The sequence below is a fragment of the Lissotriton vulgaris genome, chromosome 9 (genome assembly GCF_964263255.1).
Source record: "Lissotriton vulgaris chromosome 9, aLisVul1.2, whole genome shotgun sequence".
NCBI lineage: Eukaryota > Metazoa > Chordata > Amphibia > Caudata > Salamandridae > Lissotriton > Lissotriton vulgaris.
The window spans coordinates 926833780-926851065 of record NC_141697.1 but is presented as its reverse complement, the minus strand read 5'-3'; the positions used below and the strand labels follow the sequence as shown (position 1 = coordinate 926851065).

At 38.6% G+C, this 17286-nt stretch overlaps 1 long non-coding RNA gene across 2 annotated transcripts in view; it reads right to left on the bottom strand.

The window, feature by feature from the left end:
• LOC147692540 (uncharacterized) overlaps nucleotides 1–17286 on the bottom strand; it is a 38218-nt gene that overhangs the window by 7196 nt on the left and 13736 nt on the right. The window contains exons 2-5 of one of the 2 annotated variants that reach the window (XR_015300044.1): nucleotides 15632–15762; nucleotides 14859–14967; nucleotides 14099–14230; nucleotides 8869–12080 (exon numbers count right to left, since the gene is read on the bottom strand). This is a non-coding gene — a long non-coding RNA (uncharacterized LOC147692540). Of the gene's footprint in view, nucleotides 1–8868; nucleotides 12081–14098; nucleotides 14231–14858; nucleotides 14968–15631; nucleotides 15763–17286 lie in introns of those variants that run through there. The other variant, XR_015300045.1, reaches the window with a different exon arrangement.

Here is a 17286-nt window from a genome sequence, read left to right as displayed (position 1 = left end):
ATGAATATTCTTGCTAAAGTATTGTACCTATTTCGAAGCATTTCCTTGGAGATCCCTATAACTTATATACAACAGCTTCAGTCTTCATGCACAAGATTTTTATGGGCTCCTGGGAAAACTAGACGAGCAATGAACTGGATGACATTGCTGGTGGAAAGAGGAGGGCGTGGGATTCCTGATTTCCTATTTTATTATTATGTATTTTTTCTGCAAAGAATGAGACTCTTGTTGACGGGAGAACCAATTGAGGAACCAGCAGAAGCTCCTCCTATATTTTTTTTGCTATTAGGGGAGCATGCAAAGGGGTGTTTAATGAAGGGATTGGAGGGAAATTATTTTAAACACACTCGCTTTAAAGTAATGGATTCGGCCTTTAAAGTGTGGAGAAAGGTATCTAGATTTATTAAATTTGGGAGAATTACATATTATACACCCTTTGCTGCGGATAAATTGCTTCCTTCTGTATTCTGGGATAGAGTGGCGAGGGAATGGTCATATAAGGGGATATATATATTGGCCTGCAGTGGCGGCTTCTGTCTTTGGCAGTGAAAGGACTGGACTTTAACTTTCTACATCCTCTTTATTAAATTTCTCCACAGGCTTGAGGTAGAGCTTGCCCCCTGTTCAAGAAGTCTTCTGACTGCAAATACTTCAAGCTCTTCTGCCCTCAGCACTGGGGACTGGGTGGTTTGTGCTGCTACAGAAGAAAAGCAACCCGACGCCTCTGCCGACTCCGTGTCCAGAAGGCACCGCAGTTGGCACCGCCGCAACGACGCACCACAACCCTGGTCTCACCAACGACACCACCTGACTCTGCCACTGAGCCGCTGCTTGGGCACCGCACTGCCTCGCTCCATGCCGTTTCCCTGGTATCCCCGATGACAACGCTCCACACCGACATCAATGCCGCTGCTTGCACCATGGTTCGAAGGAACCGCTTGTAAGTTACATGATGCAACTTCCTCATTACGCTGTGCATCACAGCTTTGCCCTACCGACTCCAGTGCTTTCGACTCCAATTCGTAAGCCGACAGCGCTTCAGCAACGACGTCGACGCTGCTTGCACCACGACCTGCCAGCACAGCGACGAGCATAGCATCACTTCGCACCACAGCCCTAGTTTCACCGACACCGCTGGACGATTGTCACTGAGCCGCTGCCTGCACCGTGACCTGAGGGCACCGCACTTTGCACCGCTGCCCCGATGCCTGCCGACACCAGCGCTCCTGACTTCAACCACGAGGTGTTCGATCAGCAACATGTGTGACTTCAAGGGCCTAACGACTCCTGCACTGACCTCCGGAACAGACTCCTGCGGACGCCATGCTTTCGGAGCTCAACGAGAGGTCACTGATGCCCTGCATTTCTAAAGGTACTGTTTTGCAAGTCTCTTCCGACAGCATAGCTGACCCGCGACGCCGCGGTGATGGATTGCAAATGCATCTAGCTGCCTCCTTCTAGCATTATACGAGTTACGTTAGCATTTGCGGCGCCAATTTGTCTTTCGGTGCCATTTTGTACTATGATCAAAAATAAGATTCTGTCTCACTAATTGCCTGCCTCAGCGAAAAGCTGCTGCCCAGTTACTTCTTATGATATTCAAGGTTGAATCCTAATGAACTAATGCATAGATGATTCTGTCTTCAGAAGCCTTTTCATGTACCTTAACCCTGCTCCCACACTAGAGAGCGTCGAGCTTGAACAAGACGACCTTGAAAATGTGATAACATGTACCCGTTCTGCAGGTGGTAGCTCATCCTTCTGGACCTCCTTTGTTCATCAGTGCCCGAGCTGGAAAATTCCAGTCTGGGCGGGTCTTTAAGGATGTTGGAAATGCATATTTTGTTTTACCAGGTGTTCTGAAGTCAGTCCCTCAGCAGTTATCTCGTGAGGCTGGTCACACTGGACTATGCTGCACCGCAATACTAATAAATAACTTGGTTTGTATTCTCTACTGTTTCATCGACTCTTCATTACTTGTGGAAGGCTGTGAGGTGGTCATGAGTGACCCGGGTGGCCCGTTTTGGGTCACTTCCTTCAGCAGTCAGTCAGAACTGTTTGGATTTGTTGTCCACTCCGCCATGATAGCCCCAAAGGGAGCTATCAACTTCAAGGAACTTTATTTCAAGTCTATTTTGATGTCTCAAGATTTTTTCGAAGTACTGTATTATGGATTTTTATCGTTTCTGGTATTGTCTTAAGCATATGAAAATATTGGATAGTTTTCTAAATGATGTGGTGTTCTTTTGTAGTGCTTTCACTGTGTTACTGTTGGTTATGTGCAAATGCTTTACCCACTGCCTCTAAGATAAGCCTGATTGCTCATGCCAAGCTACCAACGGGTTGAGCAGGGGTTACTTTAGGAGTGTAACTTCCTTATCCTGACTAGAAGGAAGGGTCCCTACTTGGACAAAGGTGCAAAGCCTTGCCAACTAGAGACCCCATTTGTAAAATTGGTTGTCAGCGGTGAGGATAGAACTTGCGTTTGCACTTGACTTACAGTGATTGGTGTGCACTACTACCATATTGCAGACCATTACATACCACATACTGTCTATTTTTGCCTTTCCATTGGTCTTGAACTTGAACTTTCCAGTACAACATGCCTAAATCAATTGCATCATCTGCTGCATCCTTGGAAGTGGCCTTTGAGGAGGAGAGGTTAGAAACCTACTGTGTGAAGGAATTTAAGGTGAACTCAAAAAAACCTCAAAATCCAAATCAGGGGCCTCACCAAAAAGAGGAGCTACAAATGGTGCTGAGGTCCTGGGTAGCAGCCAGTCATGCTAGTGAGCTGTCTGGGGATCTTAAAAAAACAGAGTGAGAATGCCAGTACTGATACCAAAGGATAATTAACAAATGTTAAAACACAGAACCTGAAAAAGTAATTCAAGACTGGGAGCTGATTAGTAGCTTTTATTATTTTGTTCAATTTTGTCAAAGAGCAACTATATTCTAGAAAAACTTGTTCAAAAAAGTAGACAATATTACATGCTAGATACAACAATAAGAAATAAGGGAATCTTTCACCATATCAAACATGTCACAGGCATACAACATTCAACCATTCAGAAGCAAAAGGAAATTATAACGTGTGCAATATATTACAGTGAACGATATTTACAGTGAACAAACAAGCACTAGAATGCTGGGGAAAACCACGGTCTGCGAAATATTTTGGAGGGTGTCACTAGAAAATTATTCATACAAAAAGTACATTCCTTAAACAAATTCAGATGTTTTCAGTATTTTTGTTGAAAAAGAAAAAATGAACGAGGTAATGTACAGGAAGTAGTGATAAGCAACCAGGCGATTTAGATGAGCCTATCACCCATGCAGACTCGAGAGTGGCAGGGGCCTACGCGTTTTGAATCCTGCTGATCTAGAAGGATTCTCTTCAGGGCCTTTAATTTTATCACAATGGCAAAGATGCATCCAGGTAATAAAATTCACAGCGTCTTGGCTGGGGGGAAAAACAGTACCTGCCTTGATAGTAGGCGGGAATGCTGTGCTAAAGGCAGAGTCACTTGGAAGAATGATTGTTGTACCTATTAATCTTGGGCCTTTATTTTAGAATACAACCGCCGTCGGGGTGGAAATCAAATATGGCACGAAGTCGAAAACACTGCACATTCAGTGTATAAAATACTGTAGCCAACACTTTGTCTAGAGTAGTTTGGGGAACCGTGGTTAATTACGAAGGGCGTGGTCCGCCGAACGCTTGTGCCAGAGTGCAGCCTCCTTGCTACGCCGTCGCCCGAAGTCCTGGACTAGTGATTCAATTTAATTACCCTTAAAAATGCCCCCTGCGTGCAGCGCCGCGTTGATGGGCTTGTGATTTGTCTGTAAACAGCGAGCCGCGTTCGGCGGACCACGCCCTTCGTAATTAACCACGGTTCCCCAAACTACTCTAGACAAAGTGTTGGCTACAGTATTTTATACACTGAATGTGCAGTGTTTTCGACTTCGTGCCATATTTGATTTCCACCCCGACGGCGGTTGTATTCTAAAATAAAGGCCCAAGATTAATAGGTACAACAATCATTCTTCCAAGTGACTCTGCCTTTAGCACAGCATTCCCGCCTACTATCAAGGCAGGTACTCTTTTTCCCCCCAGCCAAGACGCTGTGAATTTTATTACCTGGATGCATCTTTGCCATTGTGATAAAATTAAAGGCCCTGAAGAGAATCCTTCTAGATCAGCAGGATTCGAAACGCGTAGGCCCCTGCCACTCTCGAGTCTGCATGGGTGATAGGCTCATCTAAATCGCCTGGTTGCTTATCACTACTTCCTGTACATTACCTCGTTCATTTTTTCTTTTTCAACAAAAATACTGAAAACATCTGAATTTGTTTAAGGAATGTACTTTTTGTATGAATAATTTTCTAGTGACACCCTCCAAAATATTTCGCAGACCGTGGTTTTCCCCAGCATTCTAGTGCTTGTTTGTTCACTGTAAATATCGTTCACTGTAATATATTGCACACGTTATAATTTCCTTTTGCTTCTGAATGGTTGAATGTTGTATGCCTGTGACATGTTTGATATGGTGAAAGATTCCCTTATTTCTTATTGTTGTATCTAGCATGTAATATTGTCTACTTTTTTGAACAAGTTTTTCTAGAATATAGTTGCTCTTTGACAAAATTGAACAAAATAATAAAAGCTACTAATCAGCTCCCAGTCTTGAATTACTTTTTCAGGTTCTGTGTTTTAACATTTGTTAATTATCCTTTGGTATCAGTACTGGCATTCTCACTCTGTCTGTTTTTTCGGATATTGGCTCAGCCATACTGATCAGAGCCACCCCCTTGTAGTTTTTTGGTCTGGGGATCTTGGCATGGAGGCAGAGGAGCCTATTCCAAGGGTGAATGTGCTTTTGGGAGGGGGGGGCACCCTCTAAACCAGGCTCCAGAGGAGCTGGAGGACAGACGGAAAGCAAGGAGAGTTTCTATGGAACTGGAGAAGCTTAGGTTAGCCATGGAGGAGAAAAGGATGGTGCTAGACCATGAAATCATGATAAAGGAGATGGATCAAAGGAGTAGAACCAGCTCAGATGGTGGCAGCAATTTGTTAGGGCAGTCAGACAGAATTGTGCACATCCCCAAGAATGTAGCCAACGAATTCAAGAAGGTGGATGACGTACAAAGGTCGTTCCAGGGGTATAAGGTGCCTATTCACATGAATGGGGTCTCTGAAAGGAATTGGGGGGGGGGGCGGGTTGTGGCTTCTCTTTCCAGAAGAAACTAGGGATACTCTGATAATCTTTGGGTAAGGGGCAGAACCTCACCTATGCTGATATGAAGGACGCTTTCCTCGATAGGTATGGTCTCACTCCTGAGAAGTATAGGGATCAGTTTATGCCCAGCAAGAAAACTGAGGCCAACACTTGGTTGGAATGTGTAGATTCTTCAGGTCTCTGGATGGCTGGGTGAAGGACAGTAATGTAACAGATTTTCAGGGGCTCTACAATTTGATTGCATGGGAGCACTTGTTTAGTCTATGTTTTGCAGAGCTGCGCCAGCACTTGATTGATAGTAAGCTGACTGACCCCAGGAAGCTTGCTATGGAGGCGGACCGATGGGTGAGTACTAAGGTCCACAAGAAAGCGTTTGGGGGGACTCAGCCAAAGCTGGGCATGGTCCCCAGCAGAAAAGTGGGGGGGACAAGTGTAAAGCACAGGAGTTCTCTAAAGGGCCTCACACTAACACCAAGGGTAAGGTTCCCATCCCCCAAGAGATAAGAAACAAGGGGTCTCTTCAGGAAAGCTTGCTGAGACCAGTCCCTGCAAGTGTTTTGCATGTGAACAGGTGGGTCACTTGAAGGGGGACCCCTAATGTCCCAAGAGGGTACAGCCACCCGCTGGTGGGCAGCCCAAGGTGTTGGTGAGTCTAGCGCTTGGGGAGGAGGGGTACCCATAGGATGGTGTAGATTCTGCAGAAATGACCCCCGTCTCACTAGGGGACAGTGAGATGGTCCCAGAAAACCAAGTACCCCCAAAAACAGAGAACTATAGCACCTGGATGACTAACAATGGGTAAAGGGTAGAGGCTCTCAGAGATACTGGAGCCAGTGTGACCTTAGTCCGGTGTCAACTGGTCTCTGAGGAGCAAGTAGTCCCCAAAGCATTCAATCAAGTAGTTGCCGTAGACAACTTGGAGCGCCAGTGTATGGTGGTGCAAGTTCCCTTTGAATGGGGGGTCTCAGGTCCCTTGAGGGTGGTTGTGAGCCCTACAATGCCTGTAGATTGTCAGCTATGTAACAACCTGGAGCAGTCCTTGTGAAAATATGTTGAGCTCAGATCTCACTTGGAGATGCTTGGGTTGCTAGAGTGGGCATGTGTGTCCGCTCGGTCTTTGGTGGCCAAGAAGGGTGACCAGAAGATCCTGGAGCCTGAAACAGTGGCCCAGGTCCCTGCAAAGAGAAAGGGCAGGGAGCGTGGTAAAATGGTAAAACCGGTCCCTGAAGTTCCCATGGACCGGGAGGAGGCTGGCCTTGAGGGGGACACCCCGGTACCTACAGGGGAGCAGGTAGCTGAACTGGGGGACATCTCTGAGCTGACCCATTGACAGCAACAAGGTGGTCCTACCAGAAAGACTGCCCTTCTCTGGAGGGTCTGCGGCTGCAGGCTGCAGACCAAGCAACTAGTGATCAGTCTGCATCACATTGGATCTACTGGGAGAATGGTCTCCTGTACAGGGAGCCTAAGGTCGCTGAGCCTGGGTCAGCCCGTGTGCTGGTGGTACCCCAGCGCTTCAGGACCATCCTACTGGGCCTGGCTCATGACGTACCTTTGGCAGGACATTTGGGATGGGACAAGACATTTGACAGGCTTGTCACCCACTTATTGGCCCCAAATGTGAAGGCAGTCAGATGGACATTGCAGGCCTTGCCAAACTCGCCAGGCTAGTGGTAAGAGTGGATGGTCAAAGCTCCTCGCCAACCTTTTCCAGTTGTTGGGGTCCCTTTTGAAAGGGTAGGGATGGACATTGTGGGGCCACTGGATCCCAAGACAGCCATGGGCAACTGGTACATCCTGGTCTTAGTGAACCATTCCACCAGGTACCTGGAGGCAATACCTCTCAGGACAAGGACGGCACCAGTGGTGGGCTGGGTGTTAATGAGGATCTTTCCTCTGTGGGTTTCCCCAGAAAGCTGGTTTCTGACAATGCAACCAATTTCATATCGAAGTATATGACATCCCTGTGGAAGGAGTTTTGGGTAACCTACAAGTCACTACTCCTTACCACCCACAAGGTAACGGTTTGGTGGAGAGATTCAACCAATACCTTGAAAGGCATGATTAAGGACCTAACAGAACCCATGAGGCATAAGTAGGACATCCTCTTGCCATTTCTTCTCTTTCCATACAGGGAGTGCCTCAGAAGTCTCTTGGGTTCAGCCCCTTTGAGCTCCTGTATGGCGACCCTGTGAAGGTCCTCTGAGTTTGGTGAAGAAGGCTGGGAGGCAGCTCCCAGGAAAACTCCCCAGGATGTGTTTAGTTACACGCTGCCTTTAAGAAACCAAACTGCCTGCTTCAGTAGACTCTCTCAGGTGAACCCGGAAGCAAGCCAGGAAGAAATTAAAAAGTGGTATGACCAGAATGCCACTCTGGTCGAATGACAACCTGGGCAAAAAGTTTGGGTCATGGCCCCAGAGGAACCTTGTGCCTTGCAGGACAAATGGACTGGGCCTTTTGGGTATACAACCATTACAACGCATCTTTTACCACGCAATACCATTACCACGCATCTTTTACAACGTAAAGTCTTTTACCACGCTTACTTTTACAACGCATACTATTACAACGCAAGTACCTTTACAACGCATGTACCTTTACAACGCATTATATTAAAAATATGTAAAATGTAAAATAATATTAAATTTTAATGATACTAAAGAATTATAAAAAATAAATTGGTAATTTTTTAAACAATAAAGGAATTTATTAAAGTTTTGTATTTGGTTAAAAATTAATACTAGAGTATTATTTGTTATTATTATTTTTTTTTGCTTAAATATTAATTTAAAAAATATGTGAAATGTAAAATAATAATACATTTAAATGATACTAAAGATTAGAAAAAAATACTTTGGTAATTTTTAAAAAAGTAATGGAATTTATTAAACTTTTGTTTTTGGTAAAAAATTAATACTAGAGTATTATTTGTTATCTTTTTGCTTAAGTATTTTTTGAAGTAATTTTTAGTAATAGTAATAATTTATTGATGATCAATAAATTTATAAAAATATGTAAATTATGTATAACTAGTATTATTTTAGAAATATTTATTTTCAATTAATTAATATTTTTCTAAAAAATGCGTTAATTGTAAAAAATCTTTATTATTTTTTAAAGGCAATGTGTAAAATAATTAAAGAGTTATTTAAAACAGTTTTTAAAGTAATTATTTTTAAAGTAATTAATTATTATTAAAAATAAATTTGTTAAAAGTAAAAAATGTATTTAAAAGATTATTTAGGATTTATTTTAAATTATAATAATGGTTCGATTAAAAATTATAAAAAAAGAATGTTAAAGATAAAATTAATGAAAGATTTGGTTCCCACGTTTTATCATTGAATCCAATGGCAATCATTGTCCTTCTTTTATTTTCATGTTAGATGCTATGAGTCCCGCGGAACAGAAGAAGAATGTTGAAAAGAAGATAAAAAGAAGGGAAAAGGAACAGAAAACAGGTAAGGAGACAAATATATAAATTTACAAAATATATAATAAGAATAAGAAGTAATGCACGTGAAATTGTTTACAAAAAAATAAAGATAACATTGTTTCAAAAATTTTATTTTTTATTTTAAACACATTAAAAAATTGTTTGTATTATGATTTTATTACATATTTTTACATATTTTTAATATAAGGGAAACATTATGAAATAATTCAAAAACAATGTATTAAATGTTAATAAATAAAGTAGTCCCTTTTTATCGTAGCAGCATCCAATTACGTAATGACGTAAACGTGAGCGTAAGCGGCCATTTTGAAGAGAATCCAAGGTGGAAGCAGCTGGAAACTGATCTGCGTCCAGGTAGGAAACATTTTAAACTTTATTTTAAGGAGTTAATTTAAAAAGGTATAGATATATTGTAAGGAAAGGATAAGGAGAGGTTGCTATATACGTAAATGATGTAATGTACGTAAAAAAGCATGTCGCTGATCGTATAGCTAGAGTATGCCTATGTCGGGTCTGGGGAGAAAAAAATAGAAATGTTTATCCTGTTTTGAAAAAGTTGTCTTTATTTAAAAAAATGAGCTAAGATGTTTATGTTTTTCACTATTTTTATCGGTAAGGAAGAAATGTAAAAAAATATATTTTTGAATTTATCGATTGTTTTTGCTTCACTTAAGAAAGAGAAAAAAGAGGTTAGATTATTGTAGAAAAAAGCTACGATGAAAGTAAACAGTTGTTTTGTAAAGTTTCTTGGGTACGGATAATTTTTGGGGGAATTGTTGTCTTGTTGATAAAAATTCTGACAGATCACGTAGTTTGAAAGGGATTTGTAGGTTTCTTCAACTTATGGTTTACCAAAAAAAGAGTTGGTATTTTGTTGGAAATATTTTGGAGAGTTATCCTTTTTGTCTTTTGATGAGAAAGTTAAAAACAAGTTTATATCGAGAAGAAATAGTTTAAATGTATAAGCAGAGTTCAGATTGAAATGTTAAAAATTAGTCGTAATGTACAGAGTAGGAATTTAAAGATGATTTAAATTATAGTACTGTTATAACTTTGTACTTTGCCAAATGCAAAATTGAAGATAGAAGAACATTCTTGTTTACACATGGAGTGCTTTTTGAAAAAAAAAACGTTTACAAGTGGACAATCAAAATGGTATGTGGTTTTTTGGGCATAATTTAAACCAACAAAAGATGGTTCTTTCCGTTTTAGAAATATATTTTTAACAAAATAGTAATGTTGTGGAGTGAAGGAAGATGCATAAGGTATTGTGTTTTTTAATTAATATCTCTTACCAATTGAGATGGATTTTTTTCTCACTTTTTGTAAAATTTTTGATGTTTTGGAAAAAATGTGCAGGAAAATGCAAATGGAATGTGATTTATTGGCAAACAAAAATAAAACAAAAAGGATCTCTTTTTTTTCCAACATATTTTCGATTCTAAATCATGTTGTGGGCTTCTAGAATATGCAAAAGGAGATGGGTGAATTAAAAAAAATCCAATCTGAAAAATGATGGATCACTTTTTTGCATTTTGAAATAAATTATTTTTGTTAAACACATTTTCAGTAAAGAAAATATTTTTGAAAGACATGCTTACTCATTTGAAGAAGCTTTTTTTCCACAATTTAAAGAAAAGAGAAGAACAGAAGATTTTTACTATATTTCAAAAATGCCTTTCTTTATAAATCAAAATTCTGCAAAATTTAAAGAAGAAGAGTGGATTATTTTTTTCAAAAAAAGGGAAAGAAGAAACAACTTGGAAAACTTGGATTTTTGGATTGATTTGCAACTAAGGGTTTTTCAAATTTGCAAAAAGAAGAAAAAAGAAAAAAGAAGAGAACTAAAGGTAAGGAGACCCGACTTCATTTTTTTAATTTATAAATTTAGAAAAATGTAATAGCCAATTAAATTTAGAGAGGATATACATTTTGAGCAAAGCAGGAAAGTAATGTGTAAAAGATAATTAAAAACTAAGAATGTTAGCAAGATTTTCCAGGTAATCTAGAGCCACACACACCGTAATCTGTTGTAAAAGTGCCAAAAGTCTCTCGGACATTTCCTTTGTTTTTTGGGTTATTCATGGGTTTAGACTACCTGTAAGAGTTTGGGAAATTCTCATTTCCTGAAAACTTTGCTCCTTCTTCAAAGTTTCCAAAAAAGAGTAGAAATTAGGGTGGGGTTTACCAATTGTATGGTTGAAGGAGTTATGCTATCCCTCAATGGCATTATTTGTTTTTGCCTCTCCCTGTAAGCAACTCGAATAACAGTTCCACCACTCTACATGGAAACGTGGCTTCCTCCTGCGACCCGATCTGCTTAGGTGTCCAATCCATGTGTCTTCCATATAATTTAGAATGGGTGCCAATTTTTCCTCATTTGCTATGTAATAATCAGACTCTGTAATGGCAGTGTAGTACTTGTCTACACGTTCGGGAGGGACAAAACATAGAGCAGTTAGTTTTTTTAACTCTACCTGTAGTTTGCTGTCTGAGGAGTATTCTGTAACCAGGGGTGTTTTTTGTAACTTACATCAGAATGCCTGGGAAAAATGGGAAAAACACCCCTGAATTTGGGTATCCGTTTACGTTTTGGTGATCACATTGATCATGCTCAATTCAAAATCAATAATAATTTTCCTAGGGCTTTGGTTTGTTGTTGATTTTATAACTGATAAAATTTCAGTGTAGGTTGCAGAAGTCTCATCAGGCAGCAAACTATATACTAAGGGAATCACATTATTGTTAATTTTTGCATGTATAGTATAAATTTGGGTGAATGGATGGGGTGTACTTTTAAACGTCCCATCCATCATCCAAATTTCACTAGTTTCAAGTTTAACAAGATTGCGGGGTGTACTAAAAATTATTATACATTTTTGAGGGTTTTCATTATCATGCAGAAGGAAAGGTTCATCAGCAAAAGAAATAGTGAGTTCATGAGGAATAACTATGTCTGAAAAGGTATGAGGTGTATTTGTTTGTGTATTACTTGCCTGCTTTTGACGTTGAATAATTCTTCTCAAATTATGTATGGTAGGCATATTACTAGCTACATGACTAGGGACATGCTGAGCAACCTCTCGTAAAATGGATCCTGTAGAATCATTGGAGGTGCTTGCAAGTTCCTTCATTTCATTTACAGTTTCTCTGACATCAACCTCCATTGCAGAGGCAGAGTGGTTATGGTCAGTTGTTTTTATAATGATATCATCAACCGTAACCGCTCTGCCGCTGCAACGGGTTGAGAAGTATTGCACGCACTTCCAATGATTTCTAGGGAAACTTATCCTTTCTTTACAATATATGTAACCTGCATGATTTAAAAGTCTGTTTCCTTTTCGGGATTTGATATGCTTTGCTGTGGGTTGAGTAGACATTATCTGTAAGGAAAAACATTTTTTAATTAAGTTTGTGCTTTTGTTCACTTTAAGTTTACAAAAAGAAATCAACACTTTTTCTAATGCTGCACCTCCCTGCAGTTAGATTTCTAATTGATTCCCCTACACTATCCAACACTTTCCCTACTGTAGCACCTTTCTGGAGTTAGAAAAGTTAATGATTCCCCTACGCTATCCTACACTTTCCCTACTGTTGCACCTTCCTGGAGTTAGAATAGTAATTGATACCCCTACACTATCCAGCACTTTCCCTACAGCAGCACTTTCCTGGTGTTAGAGTAGTAATTGATACCCCTATACTATCCTGCACTTTCCCTACTGCAGCACTTTCCTGGAGTTAGAATAGTAATTCATACTCCTACACTATCCAGCAATTTCCCTACTGCAGCACTTTCCTGGAGTTAGAATAGTCATTGATACCCCTACACTATCCAGCACTTTCCCTGCTGCAGCACCTTCCTGGAGTTAGAATAGTAATTGATACCCCTACACTATCCAGAATTTTCTCTACTGCTGCACCTTTTTGGAGTTAGAATAGTAATTGATACCCCTACACTATCCAGCACTTTCCCTACTGCAGCACGTTCCTGGAGTTAGAATAGTGATTGATACCCCTACACTATCCTGCAATTTCCCTACTGCAGCACTTTCCTGGAGTTAGAATAGTAATTGATACCCCTACACTATCCAGCACTTTCCCTACTGCAGCACTTTCCTGGAGTTAGAATAGTAATTGATACCCCTACACTAACCTGCACTTTCTCTACTGCAGCACTTTCCTGGAGTTAGAATAGTAATTGATACCCCTACACTATCCTGCACTTTCCCTACTGCAGCACTTTCCTGGAGTTAGAATAGTAATTGATACCCCTACACTATCCAGCACTTTCCCTACTGTAGCACTTTCCTGGAGTAAGAATAGTAATTGATACTCCTACACTATCCAGCAATTTCCCTACTGCTGCACCTTCTTGGAGTTAGAATAGTAATTGATACCCCTACACTATCCTGCACTTTCCCTACTGCAGCACTTTCCTGGAGTTAGAATAGTAATTGATACCCCTACACTAACCTGCACTTTCTCTACTGCAGCACTTTCCTGGAGTTAGAATAGTAATTGATACCCCTACACTATCCAGCAATTTCCCTACTGCAGCACTTTCCTGGAGTAGGAATAGTAATTGATACCCCTACACTATCCAGCACTTTCCCTACTGCTGTACCTTCTTGGAGTTAGAATAGTAATTGATACCCCTACACTATCCAGCACTTTCCCTACTGCAGCACTTTCCTGGAGTTAGAATAGTAATTGATACCCCTACACTATCCAGCACTTTCTCTAATGCTGCACCTTCTTGGAGTTTGAATAGTAATTGATACCCCTACACTATCCTGCACTTTCCCTACTGCAGCCCTTACCTGGAGTTAGAATAGTAATTGATACCCCTACACTATCCAGCACTTTCCTTACTGCAGCACTTTCCTGGAGTTAGAATAGTAATTGATACCCCTACACTATCCAGCACTTTCCCTACTGCTGCACCTTCTTGGAGTTAGAATAGAAATTCATACCCTTACACTGTCCTACATTTTCCATATGGCAGCATCTTCTTGAAGTTAGAATAGTAAGTGACATCCCTACAATATCTAGAACTTACCCTACTGATGCACCATCATTGAGTTACAATTGCAAGTGACACACCTACACTATCCAGTACTAACTTTACTGCAGCATCTTCTTGGATTTAGGATAGTAATTTATGCTTTAAAAATATTCTACACATTACTTACTGCAACATCTTCCTGGTATAAGAATAGTTATGAATACCCATTAAGTAATCTAAACTTATAACACAGATGCTGTTTAGTTTTTTTAATACTAAATGTATCTACAACTGTATTTTATCTTTCGTGTTAAGTATGTTTAGATGTACCAATGGGTATTTCAGAAAACTTGCTTGTTGCTATGTTTAAAAATAAGGTGTGTATTTTTCAAATACCTTTTGTTCATGCTGTTCTTTGGTTTTCTTGGATTGCTGTTTTTGGAAATTATTTTATCTTGCTTGTTTTCGTTTGCTGATCTTCTTGTTTTTCTCTTTGGTTTGCGTTTAGAACTGGATAATTTTGAAATTCTAGATAGAAAAACAAAGGAAAATGAGCATTCTTTTTTCAACGACATTTTGAAATGGAAAGAAAAATTATATTGTGGTTTTTTTTGCAAATTATACAGTCACTCACACTTTACACACTGCAGCCTTTTCCTTGGAGTTAGTATAGTAATTGTCACTTTTAAAATAACCTACATTTTCACTACTGCAGCACCATTCTGGAGTTAGAATGGTAATTTAAAACCACTTAAACTTTTTCAAACTTTCCTCACTGCAGTATCTACTTGGAGTAAGAATAGTAATTGATACCTCTATACTATACCACACTTTCTTTATGGCAGTACATTATTGGTTTTAGAATACTAATTGATGCCTCTACACTATCCTACACTTTTCCTATTGCAGTACCTTCTTGGAGTTAGAATACTAATTGAAATCTCTACACCATTTCTAAACGTTCCCTACTGCTACACCTTCCTGGAGTTACAATAGTAAGTAATACCCCTATACTCTCCAGCACTTACCCTACAGATGCATCTTCCTGGTTTTGGAATACTAAGTGACACCCCTACACTATCTAGCACTTACTCTCCTAATGCACCTTCCCAGAATAAGAACAGTAGGTGACATTCATATACTATCCAGCACTTACCCTACTGATGGTGTGGTTTGTTTTTTTCAAATCTGGTATTTTTTTGAAATTTGTTCTTTTTGAAATTTTCTATTTTGGTTGTGAGATTTTACAAGAGTTACCAAATATTCTGAAACAAAAGAAAAGAAAATCAATGTAAGTTTTAGATACAATACCTTTACACTATTCAGCATTTATCTACTGAAGCTCCTTTCTGGATTTAGAACAGTAAGTTACACCCCTACAATATCCACTATCCTACACTTTCCCTACTGCAGCTTGTTATTGGAGTTAGAATAGTAATAGATACCCTTACACTATCCTATACTTTCCCTACTGCCACACCTTCCAGGAGTTAGAATAGTAATTGATACCTCTACACTATCCTGTACTTACCCAACTGCTGTACCTTCATGGAGTGAGAATAGTAAGTCACACCCCTACACTATCCAGAATTTACCTTACTGATGCATCTTCTTGGAGTTAGAATAGCAAATGACACCCCTACACTATCCAGCACTTATCCTACTGATGCACCTTCCTGGAGTTAGAATAGTAAGTAACAACCCTGAAGTATCCAGCATTTACCTTACTAATGCATCTAATGGGGTTAGAATAGTAATTAACATCCATACATTTACTGCACATTTATTGAGTTAGAATAGTAATTTTTACTTTTACTGTGTCCTACAAAATTTGAAATTTTTTCGACACATTTGATTGATAAAAATGTTGCTATTTGTCTTGCAGACTAGTTAGGTATGTTATTTGGGGTCAACCTTACTTTCAATTACCTTTTAATGTTGATGTATACTTCTTTGTCTGGATCCTGGACGTGTTTCTGGATTTTAGATGGCTTTCTTTGTTGTCTGCTCTTTCGGGTTTTTCTTTTGGTTAGAGGGCTGCAGAAGATCACTTTGAGTATCTTAAAAAAAATTTTTAATATGTAATGTCATTATTGATTTCAATGTTTGCGATGCAGTGAAAAGTGACATCATTAATCTGCTTTAGTTACATTTAATTTACTGTTCTGAAAATATCTCACCCTTTCCCTACTGCCTCACCTTACTGGATTAAGATTAGTAATTGCAACACCTATAATATCCATCACTTTTTCTTCTGCTGCACCTTCCTGGAGTTGGATTAGTAATTAATATCTTACACCATCTCACCCTTTCCCTTCAGCTGCACCTTCTTGGTGTTGGAATAATATTTGATATTTGTACATCATCTCACACGTTTCCTACTGCTGCATAATGATGGAGTTAGAACAGTAACTGATTACCTTTATTATCCCTCACTTTCACTTATTATTTATACATTTATTTAATGAAAAAAATATTTACCCTGTTTTTAACGAGACGTTTGTATTTCAATATAGACATTTTTTTGTTTAATCGTCCTTTTTTTCTGTGGAAAAATAGGAATTAAAAGGTATGCATTATTAAATGTTTTGATGTGTAAAATAATAATAAATGATTTTTCAAAAAAAGTTTAAAAGTACCTGTAAATAAATGTTGTTGAGAAGTGTGGCTCTTTTAACAAAATGCTTTATTTTGCAAAGGTGGTTTTATCGACACACTTTGTAGGAGTTTTTCTTAAAAAAAAATAATTTAGTGACTTTAAACGAAAATTACATTAAACTTTTGTTTCGAATTTAATTTAACTGTTCAAATTATTTTGTTTACATATTAGTCGGGTTAAATTGTTGTTGGCATTTTTAGTGATATATGTAGGTATTTCTTTTCTAAAAGCTTGATACTGATTTATTTTAAATAAATAAGAAAGTTATAATTATTATTTTCAGCGTTTAAAAAGCTTTCAGCTAACATTTCTTTTAATCGTTTCACAAACTTACTTGTATTTCTGCGAAAAATGCTTCAAAGTAGGCTACGACTGTTATCACGTTGAAGGGGTCAGAGGGTCAGCTTTTGACATCTGGTCACTCTGGGAGTTGATAATCAACTGATTAAAAAATGGTGTCTTGCTTGTATTTATAAGTTTTAGTCAGGCTCATGGTTTTTTGTAACAAATACACAGTTGGTAATGTTTTTAAATAATCTTTTAATTAATGTGGAAAGTAATAATTTAATTTCTCGTTTGAAAAAGTGTTGTTTAGTAATTTACGTTCCGTTTTGGCATCCATTTTGAAAGTATTGTTGTGGTATGATTTCATGGAAAGAGTTGAAGTACAAATATTGAAACTACATAGTTTAAAATGGCGACTGTGTATGTAAAATGTTTGTGTTTACGAAAATATATTGCTATATTTGTAAAATACTTTTCTAATATATTAATTTCAGTAAATCGTCGACTTGGTAAAGTATGTCATTTTTTAATAATATTAGTATTAATTTAAATACTCGAGTATTCATTTTAATACTCGAGTATTCATTTAAAAACAAAACTTAGCATTTCGTAACATTACGTTCAGTTTTTTACAACATTT